This window comes from Elephantulus edwardii, unplaced genomic scaffold, assembly GCF_000299155.1.
Source record: "Elephantulus edwardii isolate Elephantulus edwardi_28Jun2011 unplaced genomic scaffold, EleEdw1.0 scaffold00050, whole genome shotgun sequence".
In the NCBI taxonomy this organism is placed as follows: Eukaryota; Metazoa; Chordata; class Mammalia; order Macroscelidea; family Macroscelididae; genus Elephantulus; species Elephantulus edwardii.
Genome location: NW_006399800.1, coordinates 1,693,924 through 1,706,372, shown reverse-complemented (window position 1 = coordinate 1,706,372; position 12,449 = coordinate 1,693,924). Strand labels below are relative to the sequence as shown.

The 12,449-nt window shown below is 42.8% G+C and overlaps 1 pseudogene; it reads right to left on the bottom strand.

Moving 5' to 3' along the window:
* Positions 1-1,583: 1,583 nt before the first annotated feature.
* Positions 1,584-12,449, bottom strand: part of LOC102849462 — a 20,874-nt pseudogene continuing 10,008 nt past the window's right edge.

The following is a 12,449-nucleotide window of genomic DNA, read 5'->3' as shown; positions in this document are numbered from 1 at the left end:
TGTATTCTCCCCTCAACTGAGGAGAGGCAGGAAAATCCAGCTGGGGTTAGTGGGATGAATGAAGACCTTAATTTGAGTGTCTGGGAAATGAGAGAGAGATTAGAGGCACACAGTTTTCGCTTTGTCCCCACTTCTCCGGGAGATGCGGTGTGTTCATATCCCCTACGTATTTGAGTCCTATGGCTGCTGTAACAAAGTGCCACAAACTGGGAGACATAACACCATATGAATTCATTCCCTCACGGTTCTGGAGCTTAGCAGCCTAAATTCACAGTGCCCTTAGTTCATGCTCTCTCTGAAGATACTAGGGGTAGATGCTTCTTTGTCTCTTCCAGTTTCCAACATCCCAAGACTTTCCTTGTGGTGGCATCTCTCCAACCTTTACCATCTTCACACGATCATCATCCTTCCGTGTCTCACCTCCTCCTATATAACTCGCCATAAGAGATTAGATCTATCCTATGACCTCATCTTAACTACTCTACTTCCAAGTACAATCACATTCTGAAGTTTCAGGTTTTAATATGTTAACATCTCTTTTGTGGGGAACACAATTCAACCCATTACAAATAAGTTCTCAGCCTCACTTTTTCTATCCGTTAAGCTCCACCCAGTCCGGACATAACTGCCTCAGTAACCCAGATCACCCATGCAGGACAGTGAGAGAAGTCCCTTTTCTTAAGCAATGACCACTTAGCTGCAGTGCAATTCTCTTTTTCATACTGTCCTATAGCTACTGATGAGTGATGTAGCAGATCCCAGTAGAAAGGCTCCTGTGAAGTCAAATGATATGGAGTCATGACAGGGACATAGGCTTTGAGAGTTGTTAGACCAGACTTCAAGTTTAGCTCGGCTTCTTTCTGTCTGCATGACCGTGGACAAGTCAGTTAACCTTTCCTAGTCTCCACCAGTAAAAAAAATACATATTTTTATAAACTTGACGAAGGGTTGCTATGAGTTGGAAGTGGCTCAAAGGTTGTGGGTTTGCTTGTTTTGGGTTGTGTATGTTTGGTTTTAAATAAATAGCTGGGTTGGGTGTAAATAAGGTTGGGAAGGGCACAAAAGAACACTGACAGGAAGAAATGATCCCTATGAGGAAGAAGAAGGAAGTAGAGTGCTCCCTAAGTAAAGAACGAAAAAAATAAATGGAGGGAGGAGGTACAGAATGAGAGGGTTCGAGAGATTCGGAAATTCAGCCACAGAGAAGAAGGTTGAGCAGAGTTCTTAAATTCCAAAGACCATACTGTACCACTGAATCTTGGCATAGATGGTGGATTAGTCAGTATAGGCTGGGCAATGTGATGATAACAAATATCTCCCAAATAACTAGTGTTTGCTTCTTGTTCACATGGTACATGTTGGGTTGGTGGGTGCTATGTTTTTCAAAGTCATTCAAAGTTTGCTGTAAGGGAGTTTTATCTTTACATCTGTGTCCACAATGAGAGAAACAAGGAAAAGAGAATGTAGGAAACCCCAGCAGGAAAAAACAAACCATTTGCTGTCACATTGATTCCCATTCAAGACCACTTCATGTGTGTTCGTATTTTTTAAGTTTTCTTTTAACTGATGGATGCAGATGGACTTTAGATTTTATTGAAAATGGTAAGATCCATGTACTGCACATAGTCTTCAGAAGCAGTTATCCATTCTCTCCCAGCATACCTGTGCCAACTTAATCAACTTCAACTACTCCTTGTATTTGAAGCTTAAGTCCATATCCCACCATAGCCCGAGACCAAGCAGTCTGCCTGAATCCTTCTAATTTCTAATCTTCCAATTTTGTCATGACAAGTTTCATCATCCCAAGGTTTCACGTCTAGTGAGATTGAAGACTTGGCAACAAGTGCAGGTTTATTGACTTTCTTTGACTCATATTGTGTAAATGTTCTTCTCCGAGCTTCTTTGCTTCCTCATTTTCCTTACCATCATCGGATCCAAAGAGATCAATGTCATCTTTGCTGTCTGTAGCTCACTTCCTGTGGTGTCTTCCACATCAGCAGGGCCATACTTACCACAGGCTTTCTTCACTCCTGGTGGGCTGGCCTTTCCTTTTTTAAGACTTGATGTGATTATACCAACAGAAAGCATGACACCTGACGTAGTGGGGGGAGGGGGAGCTGGAGATGGCTTAAAACACTGTCACATCTGCGTGTGACAGCATGTACTCCTCCATGTAGCTCTTGTCAGCCAGGTTATCGCTGAGGGCCTTAATGGTGGATTTTTCCTGGTGGGTTGCCAGATTTTCCTTCAGAGGTTCCTCTGTGTAGAATGAACAATCTACAGTCTTGATTAGTGGCTGGGTAAGTTTAGCATTTACCATTCAAGGATTCGACCCACACTGACTTTGAAATCAATGGCGCAGAAGTTTGTCACATTTTTTCCCTCCTTATTCATTGATCAAAGCAAGTCACATGACCATACTCAAGTACAAAAGCCTCAAAGCAAGTCACAAGGCCACATCAACTTGGGTGGAGAAGTACAATTCTACTATGATTTTAAAAGGTAAGATCATTGGACATATGTTAAAATCTCTAGTAACGATAGTTGAAGATATTGGACAAAGTGGCACAAATGGGGGCTTGGGTTAAATGCAACTCACAAAAGTGGTTTCTCAATCTTGTTCAATGTATTAAATACTTTTATCATATTGCAATATTTAAAAATCAAGATATGCCATATCCAAATCTGTGAATCTAGCTAGATTTGAAAGTAGCTTAAATAAAATAGATATGAAAAGAAGCCTGGAGAGAAATTAATAAAGGGCCCTTGTGGTGTAGTAGGGAGCTATGGTGGCACAGTCTGTAGAGAGATGTGCTGTGAACATAAAACCTCACCTCCTAGGTGGTTCAAGTCTCTTTCTGCCCAATTTACAGTCTTGCAAGGGCTGTGGAGGGTCTGCTGTGAATCATTTCCAACCCAAAGGCAATAGTTTCTAGGAGTTATGTAATTTCTAACATATCAGGCTGATAACCAAAATGCTGTCAGTCACATGTATAGGCTGCTCTGCAGGAGAAAGACAGGCAGTCTTCCCCTATAGATTCGTAGCCTTCAAAAGCCAGTCGAGGGTTTCTCTGAGTCAGAACCTACTCAACAGCAGTGAGTTGAGTTTATGGTTTGGTTTTAATTTTTTTTGAGATAAATAGGAAAATTGCATTTAATTAATTAAAAATGTCATCAAGGGTTTAGGATTCTCTCTTTCTGCTTTGCTATCCCTGTATTTGGCTTCTAGCCACACAAGTCACCATATGGCTTCTTAGGGTTTCAACCATCACATCTGCATGGTAGGCTGGAGACATAAACCAAAAACTCAAGACTGTGGTCTTTACGAAAGTATGTTGTCCATTTTCCCCTCATGAAGTGGCAGGTGGGTTTGAACTGTTGACCTTTTAGTTAGCATTTAAACCACTTTGCCATCAAGGAAAAAAGGGATCCTCCCAGCTGAGTCAGCTCCCTTTGTACTGCCTTCCCAGGAATCCCACATATGATTTCACTCACTCACCTCATTGGCCAGAAATGGTCATGTGGCAATACCAAGTACAAAGCATGGTCCAGACAACCATGTGATGGTGTTTGGACTAAGACAGTCTTTTTCCCATAAATATAATTTGTCTAAAAATTCAGCTATAAAAGACAGAGGAGATACTGAATATTAACAGAGGTGCCTAGTCATCTCTGTTAATGATCTGTGGTCTTGACTGTCTGGAGTGCAACAGCAGATGCTTTCATTCACACTGGACTGAGATCACCAATTTACCACAGACCCTACTACTCCTTAATGTGCTTCTAATATTCAATACCATTTTAATATCCTCTTCTAGGAGTCAACTTGCAACATTCAGTATCATTGGGCTTGGTTTCCTCGCCCCTTTTTGTTATTGTTGAGTACCATTGAATCAGAATGGACCCATTAGCTGACCCTTCAGCAGACTTTCAGAGGCAGTAATCACACAGGAGGAGATTGCCCATCTTTCTGAGGAGCAACTAGCAGGTGGATTAGAATTGCATGCCTTTGGGCTGGCAACACAACTCCTTACCACTAAAGAGAAGACATATTTCTTACACTTATGTCTCCACTAAAGTCCCTAAGTGTTGTGCAAACAGTTGACAAGCTTGCTTGTCAGGTTGAAGGTGGGAAGTTTGAATTCGCACAGAGCCACCTCATAGGAAAGGCTTGGTGGTCTACTTTGGGAAAATCATCCACTAAAAACCCTGTGAAGATGGTTCTCCTTGGACACATGTGGGTTGTCATAAGTTGGAATCTACTTGCTAGGAACTGATTATGTCCCTAATAAAAAAAATAAAAAGATATATACCAAGAGAGTCATGGATTTCAAGGAAGATTAAGAGAAGCAGCTTATTGCTTTGAGGAAGAGAAAAATCTCCCTGTATATCATGCAAACAAGGTGGGTTTTAAAAATGCAACTGAACATCCATCAGGAGACAGCTGGCTTGCTTCACTTACCACTCTGCCCAGGCAGGCATCTGGGCTTCCTGGGCACAGCAGGTCTCTGCTTCCCTGGCCCAGCACAGCTCACCCCTCTTCCTGGGAGGGGAACTGCCTTGTTTTGTCCAACCACTTTTACCCTGCATTTGGAAGAATCTCACCCTTCTTTGTATCCAGGGCTTATTTTGAGCAAGTTCAAAACTGCCCTGCAAAGTTCAAGATCATTATGGCAGCCAAAAATGCAGTGAAATAGCACACCACTGTCAGTTAATTACGAAAAATCCTTTAATAGCTGACATTATTATAAATTATATAGCCATTATGACAGGGACAATTGGGCTCTCTGTTTCTCTTTGCCCTGTATTGGAACCCCATACAATGCTGTCTTGTTGGGGAGAATGACCCAGATGTTCCTGGAGGCAAGTTGGGAGTTTATATGGGCTACCTAGGCTGACCACAAGACACCCTGTTCTTGGGTAGGGAAGAGGCACTCACTTAGTAAGGCCTCTGAACCAACCCTGTCTCCATTCTCGCCACCGCCTCCACCACTAATACTATAGGAGTCTCTGCCTTGCGAGTCTCCCAGCATCCTCTGCTCCTCTCTCCCCTTCAAGTTCAGGACCAAAGGACTCACCTTCCAGGAAGGTTCTCCTGATTCTCCCACTTAAATTCCAACTACACATGATAGGTCCTAGTTTCTTTCTTTCCCCCTTTTCTTTCCCTTTTTTTTTAACTGAAAAAAAAAAACCCCAATCCCTGAGTGGTACAAACAGTTGACACGCTTGGCTACTGACTAAAAGGAGTTCATACAGAGGTGCCTCTGAAGAAAGGACTGGCAATCTCCTTCCCCAAAATATTAGCCACTGAAAACTATGGAGAGCAGTTCTTCTCTGACACACATGGGGCAGCCGTGATTCAGCATCACCACAGTTGGCAACTGATTTATAAAGTACACACGATCTTGATTAATTTTATGCATATAGACACCATGAGAGGAGCCTTGGTGGTGCAGTGGTTAAGAGCTCAGCTGCCAGTTGGCAGTTCAAACCTTCAAGCTGTTCCATGGGAGAGAGGTGAGGTGCTCTGCTTCTGTGAAGATTTACAGCTTTGGAAACCTTACGGGCACATTCTACCCTGTCCTATATATAGGGTTGCTATGAGTTGGAATGAATTAATAGTAATGGATTTGTGATTCTATATATCATATATCCCTCCTAGACCTGGATTTAGAATATAGGCCCTCTCTTATTAAAAAATGTTACTTTGCATGAGAATCCTCCAGTAAAAAGAAAACAAACCCAACTCAACCTCACTGCTATTGAGTCAGAACCAACTTGTAGCTAACCCTCCAGAGGTTTTTCTCAGGCTGTAAATTACCTACCTGTCTCCTTTGGAGTAGCTGGTGGATTAGAACAACCTTAGATTAGAATTTGGCTTGACAGTGTAACGTGTTACCCACTAAACCACCATGTACTACCCTAGAGACCTTGAGCCGGGGGTCTGAATGGCCTAGTAGTCTACAAGGAGGCTGCACTCAGGATTTCCAGTAGAGGGAAGCCCACTCTCACTTGCAGGGATTGGTCAGGACCTGTGCCTTCTTAGTTCTCCCTCTGCTGGGTGGGGCCCATGACTTGGTCGCCTTTATTTCACATCCAGCAAGGTTCTAGGGAGATAGCAGCACCCACAACGATGAATCTCACCTGGACACAGCCTGAAGTCTGGGGCTAACACAATTTGGGGAGGAGTCTGTCTTTGAGGAAAGTTCATTATATGCACAGCCTGAGAAAGGCCCTTTGCACATGAAGGCCACTCACTTCCAATCCACTTCTGGTATCCTCTAACTACATTTCTTGGCCTTAGATGTCATGGTGAGAAGCACTTCTCTGGGTCAGGCAATCCATTTGAAGCTCACTCCTTCCACCCACAGACATAAGGAGATGCTCAGCCCTCCGCCACATTAGAATCACCAAAGAGAACTTTAAAAAAAATCCCAAAAAACAAATTAGGCTCCACACCAGATATTCTGATTAAATTTGTCTGAAGTAGGTTTCAGGTTTTAGCATTTTTTAAAGTTTCCCATGAGATTCTAACACACAGGCAGGGCTCAGAAGCTCACAGTCAAGGCCTAATTCTGATTTTAAACTGTTAGCTGCTCCAGGCTTCCATTGAGAGGAGGCCAGGTGACTGTACCTCCTATACCATCTTCTACTTCCAGGTGTGAAGAGTACAGGATTCCGGCTGTGGTCAACAGCACCAAAGCCAACCAGGTGCCTGGCTCACATGCAGGGTGCAATCAAATAACAATAATGACCATTTTATTGTTGTTGCTTGTTGTGTACCGTAGAGTTGGAACTGACCCATACCTGACCCTCTGGATGGTTTTCAGAGGCAGTTAATCACTCGGGAGGAGATTGCCCATCCTTCTCCCATGGAACAGCTGGTGGATTCAAACCACGTGCTTTCGGGATTACAGTGCAGCTTCTTGCCACTAGTTCACCAATGCTCCCTTCTTATTGCTCAACATAATTGTCTCTAATTTTTGGACTAATATTGCATCTCGTCATTGTTAGCTACTATTAACAAGTTGGGTCCCAATTTTATAGTATATTCATCCATCTATCCATCCATCCATCCATCCATCCATCCATCCATCCATCCATCCATAATGGAACAAAAGTTGCCCAGTCCTGTTCCAGCTCCATGATTGTCTGGGGATAGCATTGTTATGATCCACAGGGTTTCAGAGACGAGGTCATCCCTGCCCCAACCACCTATACATCTAGGGAGCTCTGGTGGGGTAGTCTGTAGTGACTTGTGTTGCTAACCCAAAGGCCACACTTCTCCATTGGTTCAAGTCCATCAGTGACTCCACATGAGAAAGAGGGGCAGTCTTCGTCTGTTACAATTTACAGGCTCTGAACCTTGCTAGAGGGTTTCTATGGGTAGGAACCAACTCAACAGCAGTAAGTCTGAGTTTTGAGTAGAATTTTTACTGGCTCAATTTTGGAAGTGTATCACTGAGTCTTTCTTGCTCGTCTCTTAGTTTGCAAACTCCACTGAAACCAGTTCAGGTCACTGACAGACAGGAGGTGGCTGTGTGTGAGGTGTATTAGTCAAATATCAAACTTGGGTCTCTCTCACAGAGGATAAAAATTCTACCACTGACACCATTGTCCCTTAAAGGACACTTTAGGATCAAGGAATCTGAGCTCAAAACCCCTAAGCATTTAGAATAAGGTTTGAGAAAGTAAATTCTGGTGCTGGGATCCAACCCACGTCTTTAGACTCCAAACTCCACATGTGTTTCCCTGAGGCAGGCTGTTTCTAGAAGCAATGCCTGTTTACTGATGGCAGCCATGCTGGAAGCACAGCAGAGACTCTGCATATGGTACAGGATTAGGAAAGATTTTGATTTGTTGTGATAGGGACGTTATGGGTTGGAGTTGATTCGATGGTACCTAACAGCAACAGTCACACCCAGGAATACAGGGGCACAGTCCTGGCATCTGTTAAATGGAACACACACAGTGTCTAGGGACCCACAAGAATTATTTGACATAATTTAAGAAAGATGAAAGTGAATTTAATAATAATTAATATATATATATATTTGTTGCTAGGTGCTGTTGACTCTGTTTTGATTCCAACAACCTCATATGACAAAGTAGAATTACTCTATAGGGTTGTGATTATGTTTATATCAACAGGATCACAATTATGCTTATATTAATGTATAAAATATAACTTTTAATTTCTTTTTAAGTAAAAAGGGACCTACAAAGGCAATAGTGTCCAGGGGCCATGCAAGCTGTATTGAGCCAGGCATGCATGTTCCTGGGCCCGGGAAGGAACTAGAGACTGTGTTTCTCATCCCCTTCCCAGGGCATGTTTAGTGTTAGTAGGGATTAGGGCAAGAACTGTTTATCACACATCTTCTGAATGCCTGGCCCTGGGGAAGTAAACATGAGCATAAAGCCTGTCTGGTCTGGCTAGGAAGGGAAGAGGTACACACAGGAAAGCGAGAGCGAGACGGGACAGGACACCTTTTCCTATTGGCGTCAGTTCTTCTAGCTCCTCTTGTTTTTGTCATTGCATTTGTCACCGAGCCAGGTCCTGCTTTGGAAGCTTACTGAACAGCTCCATTTAATTAATTCTTCTACCAACTCTCTCGTTGTTGTTGATTTATTCCTTCCTTCAACAAATGTTTGTTTTAACGGTATATTTATGGGTCTGAGATAATTGGGTTTCATTGTTTCTGAGTGGATTATGCAGCCCATGATGCAAAAATCCAGAGGACCCTGGAAGGTGCAGATGAGGGAGAGAGAGACATTGAAATAGAGCTTGAAAACCTCACAAACAGCCACAGCACATTATCTGATATAGTGTTGGAAGATGAGTCTTTCAGATTGAAAGACACGCAAAATACTACTGTGAGGAGCTGCCCCTGAAAGAAGTTTGAGCAGCATTATGATGTGATTGAAGTAAACTTTCAACCAAAGAGGGATAGTCATTTGATTATCTGGCACAACTCAAAATAAGTAAAAAGCTGCAATCATTAATAGCCATTAAAAGCATAAATCAATATTCATGCAACATTTCCCATATACCTAACAAATTATGAGATGTTATAGAATTACAAGACAAATAAATAGGAAACTAACCCTAAAGTAATTGAGATCTAGACAATAAGTTTATAGGTGATCAAATAAACATTAAAATAATTTCTCTTAATTTGGTTTAGGGGACACGGTAGCAGGAACCTCTGATGGTGTGCTTTGTAAGAGAGAGGGAGAGAGAGAGAGAGAGAGAGAGAGAGAGAGAGAGAGATCCTTTGTATGGAATACTCTTTGGTATGTTTAGATTTTGTACCATGTACAAGTATGACCTATCTAATAGAATCAGTTAAAGACATCAAGCTAACAAAGAGAAAATCAACTAGTCACGGTTGAGAAGCTCATTTCCCTTTTAACCCACTTCCAGCCTCCTACTGTCTCCCCACCCCTCAGATAAGACCTTGTCTGTTCAAAAACTTGTGGTAATTTGCATCCTCTTCACTGATAAAGCTGCTCAGGTTTTAATGTTAAAGTTGAAATACTTTACAAATAGAAAACATAAACTTCCCCCACACCTTTTATTTAAATTAACTCTCCAGCAAGATCCCTTGCCTTCAATCACTGCCCCACATTATTCCAGTTAGAGAAGGGTCGCAGGCAAGCCAGTGTCACTGTGGCGAATCTACAGACCTCAGCCTGGTCTCTGTGCACCTCCATCCTGCCTACCAGCCATGAAGCTCGCTGCACTTCATTCAGGCCTCTACTTACTCATTTTGCAGCTCTAAATATTTTGCACATATTAGCTTGAGCAACCTTCACAGCAATCCTCTGTGGCCGTGGTTGTTATGTGGCCAATGAGTCAGAATCAAGCAATTGCAGACCCTGCAGTGGGTTTTCAGAGGTTGTGAATTGCATGAGAGGAGATCGGCCATCTTTCTCTCTCAGAACAGCTGGTGGATTCAAACTGCCTGCCTTTGGGTTGACAGAGCAACTTTATATCTCTAGGCCACTGTTGTTGTTACGTGCCACTCAAGTTGCCAGTGGCTCCTAGTGACCCTATGTGCATTAGCTCTGAAACCTGTCCTGTCCTGAGCCAATCTCATCATCTCGGCCGACCTAATCCCATTCCTCCAGTCGATGAGTCAATCCATCTCATCCAGGGTCTTCCTCTCCTGCACTGTCCTGCCACCCTTCCAAGCATGATGTCCCTCTCCAAAGACCACATGTCCAAAGTATGTGAGATAGAACCTCAAAATCCTTGCCTCCAGGGAGCAGTCTGGTTCCTCCCTCTCCTGGACAGACATGTTTGTTCTCCCAGCAGTCCCCTAAACCTATCTTACAGATAGGGAAAATGAGGTTTGGAAAGGTAGGTAAAGTGACCAATGCCATTCAGTAAGAGACTATGCTAGGAGTAAGAAGCAGGCCATCTGTCCTTGAAGTCTGTTCCCTTAATCTCCTGCACCATATTGCTCAGTTAGGTGAGAAGCCATCAGCACTGGTTCTGGGATCTTGAGTAAGTCATTTTCCTTTCCTCGTCATTCTTCTTTCCTCTCCTTCATGAAAGGCTTTGTAGATAGTGGAGGTTCAAGTAAAGCTCAGAAGATGCAGCCCACAGTGCTGAGGAGGAAAGTTTCTCTTGATTCGCTCACGCAGTCCACTTCCCTTCTTCAGATTTACTTCAATGATGAACATTAAATATTTCAAGACAGCAGGACTTTAACTCATTTAATCCCTACCCCGGACAAATAAAAGACTGCTGCTGGTTCAGTGTGCTAAGTGTCAGGCTCCTAACTGAAAGGTCAGCAGTTTGAAGCCACCAGTTGCACCATGGGAATAAGATGAGATAGTCTCCTTCTGTTAAGATTTACAGCCTTGGACACCCAGTGGAGGGAAGGTCACCACGAGTTGGAATTGACTTGATGGCTGTGTTTGTGGTTTGGTTTGGTTTGGTTGGCCAAGTTGGTCCATTTAAAAGGTGAAGAAATTGAACTTCTAAGAAGTTAACTTATTTATAAGGTTATATTTAGTCAAGAGGTTTAATTTGGTAGTGAGACTTTGTGCTCATTTCACTAACAATGTTGCTGTTGTGTTAGTGTCAAATCTTAGTGAATTACATAAAACAGAAGGGGAGCTCTGGTGCCTAGTGGTAAGAAGCTGCCGCCGCAATCCCAGAGGCATGTGGTTCAAGTCCACCAGGTGCTCCTCAAGAGAAGGATAAGCAACTTTCTTCCATTTGATTAACCTCTTCCATTTGATTAACTGCTTTTGAAAACCCGCTGGAGGTTCACCTATGGGTTGGTTCCGTCTCGACAGGACATAATAACTACAACACACAACAGATGAAAAGACTTTCCAGTCCTGCACCATCTTTAACCAAGCATGACGGTAGATACCCTTGAGTTCACTGCTGTGGCCACTGTGTATTTTGAGGGTCCTCCAAGTGGCAAGTGGCGGTCATCTTCCAGCACTGTTCTGTTCTGTTCTGTTCACAATGTTCTGTTGTGATGCGTAGAGTTTTCATGGTCTGATATTTGGAAGTAGGCCACTAGGCTTGCTTTCTCATCTGTTTCAGTCCAGAAACTTCATTGATTCCTGTCCATCCCTGAGGGACCCTGCAGGTATTTGGAATATTAGAGGGACAACTTCTTGCAGTGCCACAACACACAAGCCACCACAGTATGACAAGATGAATAATAAACATAAAGAGGTCACTAAGAGAACTGCCCTGTATTAGGTGTCACACACTGTGCTAAGCATTTTAATCTCTAAAACAATTCCCAAACATAATTGTTATCCCCAGTTAAACTCAGACTACTCATGCGTAATCTATAACCTGGACCTAATAGCAGCATTTTATTGCCTTTTGTTGTCAGAGCTGAAAGAAGCTGCCAGGGCCCGCACAACTAAGAGGTCACTGAGCAGGATTTGAACTAAGATCTGTTGGGCTCTGTGACTCAAGTTCCTAACCATTACCCTGTACTTCCCAAGCACTGGCTGCCTAAGAGATGATAGTCAAATATACTGGTATGTTTAGTGGAATAAAATGTCCCATAGTTCAGAGACAGGGCCAGGACAAAGCCATTCTCAGAGAAAGTAGTAAAAAGTAAACAACAAGTCCCTAAAAGTGGATGAGGTTAGGAATTGTTTAGAATGGTGATTTCAACACGACATCCTGATGACTCCATGGATGAGGTCAGGTGATGCACAGATAAACAGCTATTATTTATTTACTTATTTATTTTACGTAAAGGCAGAAGTGCAATCTTCAGAGTTTCTTCTGACATCCATTTTGGTCTTTTCTTCCTCTTCTGTCTTTGTAATGACCGTCTGCACTCTTCCTGGATGATACATTTAACATCCTCCCACAACTCATCTGGTCTTCGCTCATTAGTGTTCAAGGCCTCAAACCTGTTCCTGAGATGATTCTGAAATTCAGGTGGTATGAAATTAAA